Source organism: Orycteropus afer, unplaced genomic scaffold (genome assembly GCF_000298275.1).
Source record: "Orycteropus afer afer isolate SDZICR_OR568_19922 unplaced genomic scaffold, OryAfe1.0 scaffold00099, whole genome shotgun sequence".
NCBI classification, from domain to species: Eukaryota; Metazoa; Chordata; class Mammalia; order Tubulidentata; family Orycteropodidae; genus Orycteropus; species Orycteropus afer.
The window spans coordinates 9,510,508-9,523,228 of NW_006921686.1; positions in this window are offsets into that span (position 1 = coordinate 9,510,508).

A 12,721-nucleotide genomic window follows, 5' to 3' on the forward strand; every position below is an offset into this window, starting at 1 on the left:
TGTCTTCTGCCCATTTTTTAATTGGATTGTTTGTCTTTTTGTTATTGAGGTGTTGGAGTGTTCTATAAATTCTAGAGATAAGTCCCTTGTCAGAACCTGGTCTTTTTTATGTTTTTGAGTTTTGTTCCATGTTCTGGTTCCCTAGTACCCATCTGACAAGAAATATACCACAAATGGATGGCCTTAGCAAACAGGAGTTTATTCTTACAATTTGGAGGCTTTAAGTCCAAGCTCAAAGTGCCAGGCTCTAGGGGCTGGGTGAAAACCCCTCATCCTTAGGGTTCAGCTTTGCTTCCTGCTCCCGGCCCACTGGAGCTACAGGCATTTCTTCACTCAGACAGCTGCTGGCTGCTGGGGCTAAGAAGCCCCAAAGTTGACAAGGAAAAGGCACAGTCCTGATGTTACCAACCACACGGCAGGCCATTAACTTAAGTCCATTGTAAGTCCCAAGGTCGGCAGAGCATAGCAGGCTGCTGAACAACCACATGGCTACATGCAGGGCCCAAGCGTGCCCTAGGCTAGAGACCAGTCTCAGAGCTTCTCCTTAATATACAGGAAGCAGACCACATCCCAAAGGCAGCTACTCAGCTGCTTGTGGTAGATCCCACCATGGAAGTGATTGCCAGTCTCATCATGGGGAATAACTACCACCAGCTGCCCAGCCACTCAACCAGGCCCAGCCAAGTTGACACACAAACATAACTACCACATTCCACATTGTTCTCCCATGCTATCCAAGATCTCTTGCACTGATCTCTTTCCAAGTGGTTGAGAGTGGTAGCAGGGCACCATCTAGTTCTTCTTGTAAACATTTACACCAGGTAGATATACTCCTTAGAACTATCAATCATGGGGGAACAGAAGGGCCATATTTACACAGGGAGATTGCTCAGGGGGCCAGAATGCATAGGACAGAAGGACACAGGGAAGAAACGAGAAGAGAGCTGATACATTGTGGGGATCATGGGCACATAGGCTGAGGTTCGCATGGTCCACTAGTCCCTTGGACTAATTGTTACCAGGCTCTATGTAACAGGCAGATCAGTTTGTCTCCTGCCCATGTGCCCTGAGAATTTACCTCAGTCCCCTAGGATTTGGACCCCTGTGCCTTCCAAGGCTCACCTTCCACCCTTGTCCTCTTCATTTGTCCAACAAACATCGACTGAGCACCTACGGTATGCAACCCCTGTACAGAAATCTAATGCTGCTTGGAGCTATTATCAAAGCAGTAAACTGTATGGCAGATTTTGTGCTTGACAACTGGACTGGCTGGGTTTGAACCTCAGCTTGACCTTTCTGTGTCTGTGTGACCCTAGACAAGGTACTTAACTTCACTGGGCCTTGGGGTCCTTAGGGGTGAAATGGAACAGTAATAGTATCCACCTCCAAGGGCTGTTGTTCTGAGAACCAACAGAGTTAAAAAGGCTTGGTGCAGTTACATTGTGGGGATTGCAGTCAATGTCAGGAAACGAAATGTGTGTGAACTGCTATATGGACAATGAATTTGCTCTGTAAACTTTCACCCAAATCAAATTAAAAATTTTTTTAAAGACTTGGTGCATAATGGACACTTAATAAATGTTAATTATTCTTCTTATTAGTTAAACTCGTTACCATCAAGTCAATTCTGACTCATAGTGACCCTATGGGACATGGTAGAACGTCCCCATAGGGTTTCCAACTATAATCTTTATGGAAGAAGACTGCTGCATCTTTCTCCCATGGGGCGGCTGGTGGGTTTGAACTGTGAAGCTTGCAGTTAGCAGCCAAATGCTTGACTACTGTTCCACCAGGGCTCCTTATTAAATTGTTACCGTAATTAAATCAATACTGTAATGAGTACTTGAACGAGGGATGGTGTGGTGCTCCAAAATCCTTTAGTAGAGGTGTCTGACCCAGCCTGGGGGCGTCAGCCCTGGGGAGGGTTTCCATTCAGACAAAAGTGACTTCAGAGCTGAGGGGCAAGTTGAGAGAGTCCAGCAGGCAGACAGACAGCCTGTGAAAGGCCTTGGAGGTGAAGGACCACCCCCACCTTTCAGGGATCTTAAACAGCTGGGTTTGGGCAGAATGAGGAGAGTTGTCAGCCATGGGGGCTGCTGGGGTTGACAAGGGCCAGGGCGCCCAAGGCCCTGGATGGGGTCTTTGCATCGTAGGGTCTGGGGACCCTTGAGGTAAAGAGACCCCTGTAACTGCTGTGTGAGGGTGGTTGGGGTGAGGGGAGAGACTGGAGGCCAGGAGCCCAGTGGGGGGGGGGGCGGCAGGACGGGGAGACACAGGCCATGAGGAGGGGGAAAGCCTGGGATGGAGGAGAAGTCCAGGACAAGGCCCAGGGCTCTAGTCAGGGGATTAGGAGACGATGAGGTCACCCCCAGACAGACCAAGAGGAGAAGCAGATCTGGGGTTGACAGTGAAGCCACCGGGGGGGCACAGTGGGTATAGACACCAATGGGAAGGCATTCAGGAGGCTGCTGGGTCCCTGAGACCGGAGCTCCGTGGCGAGAACAGGGGAACAGCAGTGGGCATGGAGGATAAAGGATGCGGTGAAGGGGACAACGGTTTTCCTTGCTGGCTTGGGTGGAGCCTGGCAGCCTGGTAGGGCAGAGCAGGTGCCAGCTGAGGCTCCTGCTTGGCTTGGACTGGGCTCAGAGTGGGTGGTCCCAAGGGAAAAGCTTCCACCTCCTCCTCCAAGCCCGCAGGATGTCCTGTGTTTACTGAGGTGGCCTTGGCCGGAACCTGGACCTAGTGCCACCCCCTAAACTCGGCTTCCCTGGCCACACCCCCTCGGGTGAAGGAAAGCAAGACAGAGACATACACAGAGACAAAGGAAGACAGAGGACAAGAGGAACAGGGAAACAGAATGAGACAGAGAAACAAAGAGACATAGAGACAAGGGATGAGGACAGAGACAAAAAGAGGAACAGAGACAGAGAACAAGACAGACACACAGAGAGGGATCCAGTCGCGAGAGAAACTTACCGCAAACTAGGAATGGAAGGGAACATCCTCAACCTGACTAAAAAAAAAAAAACCAAACCCACTGCCATGGAGTCGACTCTGACTCATAGAGACCCCTTTGGGTTTCTAAGGTAGTAAATCTTTACAGTAGATTGCCCCGTCTTCCTTCCACAGAGCAGCTGCTGGGTTTGAACCACCAACCTTCTGGTTAGCAGTCAAATGCCTTTGGCACTGTAACACCAGAGCTCCTTAACCTAATAAAGGGCACCTACCAAACACAGCTACCATACACTTAATGGCAAAAGACTGAATGTTTTGCCCCTAAGATTGAGAACGTGAAAGAAGGTCTGCTGTCTGAGGGTAAAACAAAGGAAAAACCAAATCCACTGCCATTGGGTTTCCAGGGCTGTAAATCTTTAGGGAAGTGGCTTGCCTCATCTTCCTCCCGTAGAGCAGCTGGGTGAGTTTAAACCACTGACCTTCTGATTGGCAGCCCAATGTCTTACCCGCTACACCACCAGAGCTCCTTCTCAGACAGGTAGAGAAGGGTCATGTGCACTGTCCTCTTCCGTTAAACCCTGAGCAGAGGGCCTGGTCCCCAGCACCTGTGTGCCTGCTCCAGCCCTGCCTTTAGCTCAGAGTCTTTCTGCCTCAAATGTGTGACAGCTCAGCTCTGACTTTGTCCCTCCCATGGCTCCTCCGGGCCCTCAGGACGAAGCTGTAGCCCCTCCCTATGGCCATGTTTCCCCTGGGCCTCTCAGCTTCCCCTCCTCACTCACTTTAGCCCATTTCTCAAGGGTTGCCACTCACCTCAGGGCCTTTGCACTGGCTGCTCCCTCTGTTCAAAACCTTCTCTCTTTCATCCACCACTCACCGTCTTGTATTAACTTCTACACATCCTTAAGGTGCCACTTTGAATGTCACCTTCTCTGAGAAGCCCTCCCAGCCCTTCCTGATAGTACCAGAGTGTCAGGGTCCCCTTCTCATGGCACTTAGCTCAGTGTGTAATTATACACACATTTCTTTGATCACTTCTTTAATGTTTGCCTCCCCCCACAGACATGAGTGAGTCCCACGAAGGCAGTCACAGTCACAGCCGTGTCCCCAGCACCACCTAATACAGGGCTGGACTCAGAGGAGGTGTCGGTGAGTGGCTGGTGAATAAATGTGTAAGTGAGGAAGTGATGCTTGGGAAGGGACATGTTGGGCCCTGGGAACACAGTAACAAGGACCTGGTCTGTAGCTCTTGAACATTTCTTTCTTTCTCTAAATAATTCATTTTATTCTATTGTTGAGAAAACAGGCAGCAGAACGTACACCAATTCAACAGTTTCTGCCTGTGCCCTTCAGGACATGGACTCATTCTTCCTGTTGCGCTCTCACCCTCCTCTGTCGACTGTTCCTCCCCCATTAACATGAACTCACTGCTTCCGAGGTTCCCATCTAGTCTTTCGAGTTGCTGTTGTCACTTTGATCCCGTAGAGACAGTTCTTCAAAGAGCATCATGCTTCAGGCACACATTCTTCACTAGTTAAGCTCAACTATTTGGTCTAAATTATACTTCAAAGGAAATTTTGGTTTAAAGTTTAAAGATTATCTCAGGGCTATCTTTTTTTTTTTTTTTTAATATATAAACCAAAACCAAACCCACTATCGAGTCCATTGCGACTCATAGCGACCACCATTGGGTTTCCAAGGTTATCTCAGAAGGAAGATGGGGCAATCCACCCCATATATATATGTGTGTATATGTATATATGTGTGTGTATATATATATATATATATATACACACACACACACACATATACATTGTTGTTGTTGTTGTTATGTGCTGTCGAGTCGGACCCGACTCATAGCAACCCCTCCTTGGGTTTCCAAGGCAGTATCACTATGGAAGTAGATTGCCCCATCTTCCTTCCGACACATATACATATATATGTATATATATGTGTGTGTGTGCATGTGTGTGTATATATATATGTATGTATGTATAGGGAGCTCTGGTAGCATAGTGCCTACGGCACTTGACTGCTAACCAGGAGGCTGGCGGTACAAACCCACCAGCCACTTCTTGGAAGAAGCAAATTCATTTTCCATACAGCAGTTGTGATGGTTGTTTGTGTGTCAACTTGCCTGGGCCTGGTTCTGGGCAGCTGGTGTTGGTTATTCCCCATGATGAGACCGGCAATCACCTCCATGGTGGGATCTACCACAAGCAGCTGAGTAGCTGCCTTTGGGATGTGGTCTGCTTCCTGTATATAAGGAGAAACCTTGGGAATGGTCTCTATCTAGTCTATGGCACGCATGAACCCTGCATGTAGCTGAGTCGTTGTTCAGCAGCCTGCCATGCTCTGCCGACCTTGGGACTTACAATGGACTTAAGTTAATGGCCTGCCATGTGGTTTGGTAACATGGGGACTGTGCTTTTTTTATTTGTCATCCTTGGGCTTGGCAGCCTCAGCAGCCAGCAGCTGTCTGAGTAAAGAAAGGCCTCTAGCTTCAGTGGGCCAGGAGCAGGAGGCAGAGCTGAAGCCCAAGGCTGAGGGGCTTTCACCTAGCCCCTAGAGCCTGGCACTTTGAACTTGGACATAAAGCCTCCAAATTGTAAGAATAAACTCCTGTTTGTTAAGGCCATCCCATTTGTGGTATATTTCTTGTCAGAGCGGCACGAGGTAACCAGAACAGCAGGTCATACACATTTTGTTTCATTACCTTGATTGCAATCCCCACAATGTAACAGCTCTCTTCCTACTTCCTCCTTGTAGTTACCTCTTCCCTATGTCCTTCCCTATGCATTCCTGCCCTCTGACCCATCTCCCTGTGAAAATACCTTTGGGGACTCATCCAGCCTCCGTGGATCCAGAAAGTCTGGATTCCATGAGAATTTGAAATTCTGTTCTGCATTTTCCCCCTTTTGATCAGGATTCTTCCATCTCCTGGACATTTTATATGTGTTGAGCTCTCTCTGGAGTCAAGTTCTTTGCACAAGATGTTCTCTCTTACATAGCTCCTAGGGGTCATTCAAGTCACAGCTCAGCTGCTTCCCCTCCAGGAAGCCCTTTCAGACCCTCTTCCCAAGCTGGGGCAGGCACCTTCTCTGGGCTCCCACAGCCTCCTGGGAGGGATCCCCATCAAGGTCAAGATCTCTTTGGTTTGTGTGTCCCCAGTCCTGACCCCAACTGTTCTGATTTGTCTCCTGTTGGACTGTGAACCCTGTAAAAGCAGATCCGGATTGTCTCAGTCACACTGAGTCCCCCGCACCATCCATCCAGGGCTGGGCACAAACCAGGTGTCCATTGAACGTTTGCTGACATGGGAAAAAGGACTGTTCCTTGATTCCTGGCTCCCTCCTCACCAACCTTCAGCTTTTAGCTCAGGTGTTACCTCCTCCAGGAATCCTTCCCTGAGCCTGTCCCCCAGGGTCTCCTGGGGTTCTCAGCACGCAGCAAAGGGCCTGGCACCAATCGAGGACTTGTGAATGTTTGTTGAATGAATACATGGACAAATAGATGTTTGAATGAATCAATGAGTGAGAGAGAGAGAGGAGATTGCAATAGGGTGAGGGTCTCCTCAGGCCCCTTGGCAGCCCCTACCTAGCCACACTGTCTCTTCTACCCCTCCATGGAGGAGGGTTCTGGCCAGGTTCCAGCCACACTCCACCCATCGGAGGCTGCCTGGGCTGGAAGGCATTTTGCAGAGCTCAGCACATTCCGACCTTCCCTTGTGGCCACGAGTGGGCAGGGGGCATTTCGGGGAGAGGGGCGGAGGCCCTAGCATTCCGGGACTCTGCCAACCCATTCCTGATCCCCTAGGCCCTCAGGAGTAAGCCCCAACCCTGTGCTGAGGGGTGGGGGACAGGTCTGCGGAGGGCCAACGAGCTAATGGGAGAGAAGGGATGCCGACTGAGGCAGGGGCCTGGTGCCTGTGTCTGGCTGGACAATGGGACCAAAGCTGCTGACACACACTTTGGGGGTAATCCCCCAGCCTCCTCCCAGCCCCGGTCCTGGGCCCGGGCTCAGAGTGCCCAGCGCAGCCGAGGCAGCGGCCGGGAGGGTGCGGGGCCATGTGGGGGTACTTGTGCCCCTTCTGCCGGCCCTCGGGGTCTGGTGAGTCAGGGCGAGCCGGGGGCGAGCTGGGGGCCCGGGGATCGGGGTGAGGCCTGCGGCCTTGGCTTGGGAACTGGACAGGCCCAGGTTCAAATCCTGATGCTGGTAACCTTGGGTGAATCGCTTACCCTCTTGGAGCGTCCTTATCTGAAGCAGAGGGGACGGGGGGGTGTAGCCGGCTCCCGGGCCTGGATCCCACCTCCACCACCTCCTGGCTGTGGAGCTAGAAGGTGAATGTAATCAGCCCACCTGGCCCCTTGATGCCAGGCGCAGAGCTTTAGACACTCAGCCTAGTAATTTGGCACACGATAGGCACCCCTAAAATGGCATCCCTGTTAAACAGACAAGTGGGGCTTCTCCAGGCCTGGTCTCACCTGGCTCAAGGCCCTCGGAAAATCCCCTAATTTGTGTGAATAACAATAATACAAAATACTTATAAGTAGCACTTGGAAAGTGCAGCCAGAATGCTCCTTGGAAGCGAGAATGGCCAGACTTCATCTGCCCTACTTTGGTCATGTTGTCAGAAGGGACCAGTCCCTGGAGAAGGATGTCATGCTGGGAAAAGCAGAGGGTCAGGGAAAAAGGGGAAGACCCTCAATGGGATGGACTGACACAGTGGCTGCAACCAGGGGTTCAAGCAGGGATTGCGAGGATGGCGCAGGACTGGGCAGTGTCTGGTTCACAGGGTCGCTATGAGTTGTGGCCGACTCGATGACATCTAACAACAGCACTCACTCTGTGCTAGGCACTGTTTTAAGTTTTTAGCCTTTTTCAACTCATTTAGTCCTCGAAACAACACGAGATAGGCATTATTACTACCCCTGTTTAGAGGTCTTTAGGGTGAGGAAAGTGAGGTTCAAAGAGGTGCCGTAACTTGCCCAAGGTCACACAGCTAGAAAGTGGCCAAGCTGGGATTTGAACTAAAAGTATCTGTGAGATGTGGTGGAGGGAGCTTATCTCAGGGGCCTCTGGAACCATGAGGGCCATGCCTGAGTGAAGGAGCTAGGACAGGGTGGTGAGGGGGTCCTGAGTCTCCAAGTGGGAGTGTTGTTGTTGTTAAGTGCTGTCGAGTCGGTCTGACTCATAGCGACCCCTCCTTGGGTTTCCCAGGTGGTATCACTACAGAAGTAGATTGCCCAACCTTCCTAGTGGGAGTAGCAACGTGCAAAAACCGCTGGGGCAGGGCTCCTGGTGGGGATCTTAGTCCAGGCACGGGAGAGGTGGGAAAGGTGACCGTCTCTTGGCTCCCCACCCCCTTGAGAATGGATGTAGCTGACAGAGGGGGATGTTTGTTTCTCTGCCACCCACCCTCTGGTGACATCATGCCCTGGCAGCCAATGGCTAGGGTCTACCCCTCCTCCCCTTTCCCATTCCTTTTCCCCCCCAGCCTGGGGCTGGGACGCAGCAGACGGACTGGAGCACTCAAGGTGTCTGGAGGCCCAGCGGTAAGGAATTGGCAGGCCAGTTCTCTCTGGGCCAGGCTGGAAGTGGTGGGCATGAGACCCACGGTCCTGGGAGGTGCTGGGAGGGTGCCTGGGGCTCGAGAGGCACAGGCTCTGGAGGCAGACCCCAACTCTTCCCTTTTCCTGGTTCTATAGCCTGGGGCAAGATACTCTGCCCTTTGTACCTCTGTTTTCCCATATCTAAAATGGGCTCACAGATCCCTCCCCCCCCCCAAGTGCTGGTGTGAGATTAAAAGAGCTATTACTTAGGAAGAGCTGGGGCAGGACGCCTGGGGTAGGGCAGGTTTTCTGGGCCTGGAATAGGGGGCTGGCAAGGCTGTACCACCCAAAGTTCTCCTTTCGTGGGAGGAGAGTAGGGCCACTGGGGAGCGAAGGCTGAGTAGGGGACAGAGATGCAGACACTCCCCCCATGTATACACCCTGTTGTTGTCAGAAGCCCAAAACCCCCAAACCCATTGTAGTTGAGTTGATTCTGACTCGTATCAAGCCTACAGGGCTGAGCAGAACTACTGGTATCCCTTAGAGTTTCCAAGGCTGTGATCTTTACAGAAGCACACTGCCACATCTTTCTTCCGCAGAGCGGCTGGGTTCAAACTGCCCACCTTTCACTTAGCAGCCAGGTGTTAACCACTGGGCTCCTGGGGCTCCTGTCAGAGACTGGCTTACATTAATTGAACACCTACTGTATACTGGGAATATTCCAAGTACCTTATGTCTGCTGTGTACTCACACAGCCTCACAGCCACTCTTCCTGGCTCCATTTTACAGATAAGAAAACTGAGCCCTGAGAGGTGCAATACCTTGCCCAAGTGATCAAACTAGGGAAGAGCCTGCAGGAAGGTTTTAACCGAGGCAGCCCAAGGCCATCTACCCGGTAAATGGTCTCAGATAGTCCCAGAATCCTCGGGATCCCTGATTCTTGAGCTCAGTGTGTGCTAAACTCCTCCCCTGCCTTTGCCCTCATTTTGGTTACCAGCCAAGTGTTTAACCACTGGGCTACCGAGGCTCTGGGTGAGTTAGTCAGGTGAACCCCCACTTCCATCGTCAAGTGCACCAGATCACTGGCTCTGAGAGGGGAACGTGCCCAGACAAGGTTGGCAGCAGGGGCTGTGGGGAAGAGGGTGTGGAGGGCAAAGCCAGGGGGTTCCTCAGGACGCCCCGGCTCAGCTGAAGGGCCAGGAGCCAAACTCCAACCCCTCCCCCCACAGCCACTCTGAAGGGCACCAGTGGCATCTTAAAGAGGTGTCTAAGTTGTACCTGCCCCCGAGAGCTGTCACAAGGATTTAATGAGGGCCAAGGCAGGGAGGGAGCTTAGCACACACGGAGAGGTCAAGAAACGGGGACCCCGAGGACTCTGGGGCCAGGTCAGCACTGTAGTATGTGCTCATGAAATGGGGCTGCTGGCGCTGGAGGGCCCTGCCAGCCTTGATTCACCAAGGGGGCCCATTGGATCTTCCCCCCAGCAATTCCCCGCTCCCTCCCCTGCCCAGATGGGCAGAGCTAGGAACAGAGAGTGCCTGGGATGGGGTGGGTTTCCTTCCGAAGCTGCCCCCACTCCACCCCAGGAGCTGGGTAGTGGCTCGGGAAGGGCACCACTGAGCTAAATATAACCTGGGGCTGGGCAGCTGTCCCAGGCCAGGCCGAGGAAGGAGGACACTCTGTCTTCCCCCGCCCTGGCTACGCTTCCTGTGCCAGCCTCTGGCTGTGACCCTTGCTGCCTGAACCTCAAGCAGAGGCACTTGTGGTCCAGGAAACCCCCTAAACCCACTCGCCCCACCTATAAGCTTTCCCACCCCCAGTGCAGGATGCTATGGTATGCCACGGTCCTTGTAAAGGTACTCAGTTAGCTTTTCAGATTTGGGTTCAAGTCCCAACTCTGTTACTATGAGCTTCCCAAAAAAACAAACTCACGGCCATCGAGTCAATTCTGATTCACAGCGACCCCCACTGGGTTTCTGAGGCTGTAAATCTTAACGGAAGTAGATCATTCTGTCTTCCTTCTGTGGAGTGGCTGGTGGGTTTGAACCACTGACCTTCTGGTTAACAGCCAAATGCTTTACCCACTGTACCACCAGAGCTCCTCACTATTAGTTTAGGAGTTCTCTCATTTACTCATCAGTGAAATGGGGTTTCATGAGGCCATGTTTGTAAAGTACCTGCCTAGCCCAGGGCTGACACTGATGGGACAGTGTACTGAAAATTCTAGTTTCTGGCATCCCTAACCCCTCCTGTCCAACCAGGGCCTGCCCCAGCTGCCCGACTGGGCTTCCCTCCCTCGACTGGGCTTCCCTCCCTCGGTGCTCTGAGCCTCCAGTGCAACTGTGAAGATCAAGGGTACAAACTCTAGCTCTTCCCTTTACTGGCTGTAGGATCCTGTGCAGGTCCCTTCCGGTCTGAACCTGTTTCCACTCCTGTAACAGCCACCACATCCTGGGTGATTCTGAGGCCCCTAGGTCCTAGCACAGGACCCAGTTCCAAGGAAACACCCCAGACATGGCAACCAGTCCAGAGAACTCTGCTCCCTGCTTGTGTGGGCTGGGGGCTCAGAAAGGAGGCTGGAGAGGGACCAGAGACCAGGACCCTCTGGGAAACCCAGAGAGGATCCTTTGGATGCAGTGGGGGGCTGGCAGGTGGACTGGGTGAAGCAGAAGGTTGTGGGGGTCCCTGTGTTCTCTGTCCTGCTCGGTGAGGGTGGGCTATGAAGGGCCATTGTGTGGCTGGGGGTGGGTGGGCAGGGGTGGAATGCAACTGGGCGCAGCAGATGGACTATTGTTTGAGAGAATGTGCATTGCGAGGCCTGACCTTTCCCTGTGGAGTGGGGGCTGGCAGGCTGGCATGCCAGGTGGGGGCTGGGAGGGCAAGCCTTGAGTCAGGGGGTGTGGGTGGGGGAGGCAGTATTCATCGCCACTTCGCCAGAAGGACCTGGAGTGAGGCTGTGAGAATGCCAGCTCTCACAGGGTGGCTTTGCCTCTCCAAGCCTGTTCCCTCCTCTAAAAATGGGGATGCATCTTCCACGGCGAGGCAGAAGGTCTAGACACAGGGACCAGTAAAGAGAACCCACTCAAACACCCACTGGCTATTGTTATTACCCATATACGGGGCTGGGGCTCCCAGACAAGCCCAAGTCCTAGCTCAGTCACCTGTGACTTGGGCAAGTGACTTCTCTGCTCCAAGTCTCAGTCGTCTCCTCTGTCATGTGTCAATAATAGGACTGACCTCACCAGGCTGTTCTGAGACTCACACGCAATGACGCCTGTAAGGCATTCGGCCCAAGGTCGCCCCGTAGGTCATTCTTGATAATAATAATAATAGCAAGTATTTATAAAGTAAGTGCTTATGGGGCGCCAGGCACTTTGTATTTATTAACTCATTTGACCCTCACGACAGCCCTGTGAGATTCTCCCCATTTAACAGATGAGGGAACTGAAATGCAGAACAGTGATGTGATTTCCCACCTGGAATACATGGGAGTGGTTACAATTATTTTATAGTGGATTTGTCCCCCCTGGTTCACCAAGGTTGTTGGCTAAGGGGCCTCTGCTCCCAGACAAGACTAGGAGTCCATTCTGGCTTTACTATGTGTTGTTCAGCTGTGTCACCTTAGCCAAAGGTCTTGTTAGCCTCAGTTTCCCCACCTGCATATGGAGATAGCATAATGGCAGTGTGTGGAAAGGGTCAGAGGGCTTAGCACTCAAGAGCAATTGGTACATTAACTGATAATACCGTTCATGTTATCCTTCTTAGAGCCCCGGACCCAGGAGGCCCAAGGAGCAGGAGGTGACCCTCAGGTGAGCACTGGCTGGCACCACACACCCCTCACTGCCTCCCCCTGGCCTGCCTGAAGCCTGAAGCCTAGCTCTCTCCCTGGCAGGCAACAAGATCCCAGAGGAAAGGCGTGAGCCCTGCAGATGGTTGTGCAGCACCCCGGGCTGGGCTTCTGCTAGGAGGGGGTGCCTGCGCCCAGGCAGTGGTGAGCGTACAGCTGGACTCGGGGCTCTTGTCTGTGTCCATACCTACCTTGATCTCACCCTCTAAGCCCAGCCTCCCCGCACCTCCCATCCTTTCCCAGGCTCTAGCCCCATCCCTGTGACCCACAGGCTCAGCGGCAGCTGCTCCATGCAGAACTAAAGCTGGTCCTGCAGCAGAAAGAGGAGAGGAAGCAGGCGTCTGGGGCCCGGGTGACTCCCAGCATCACC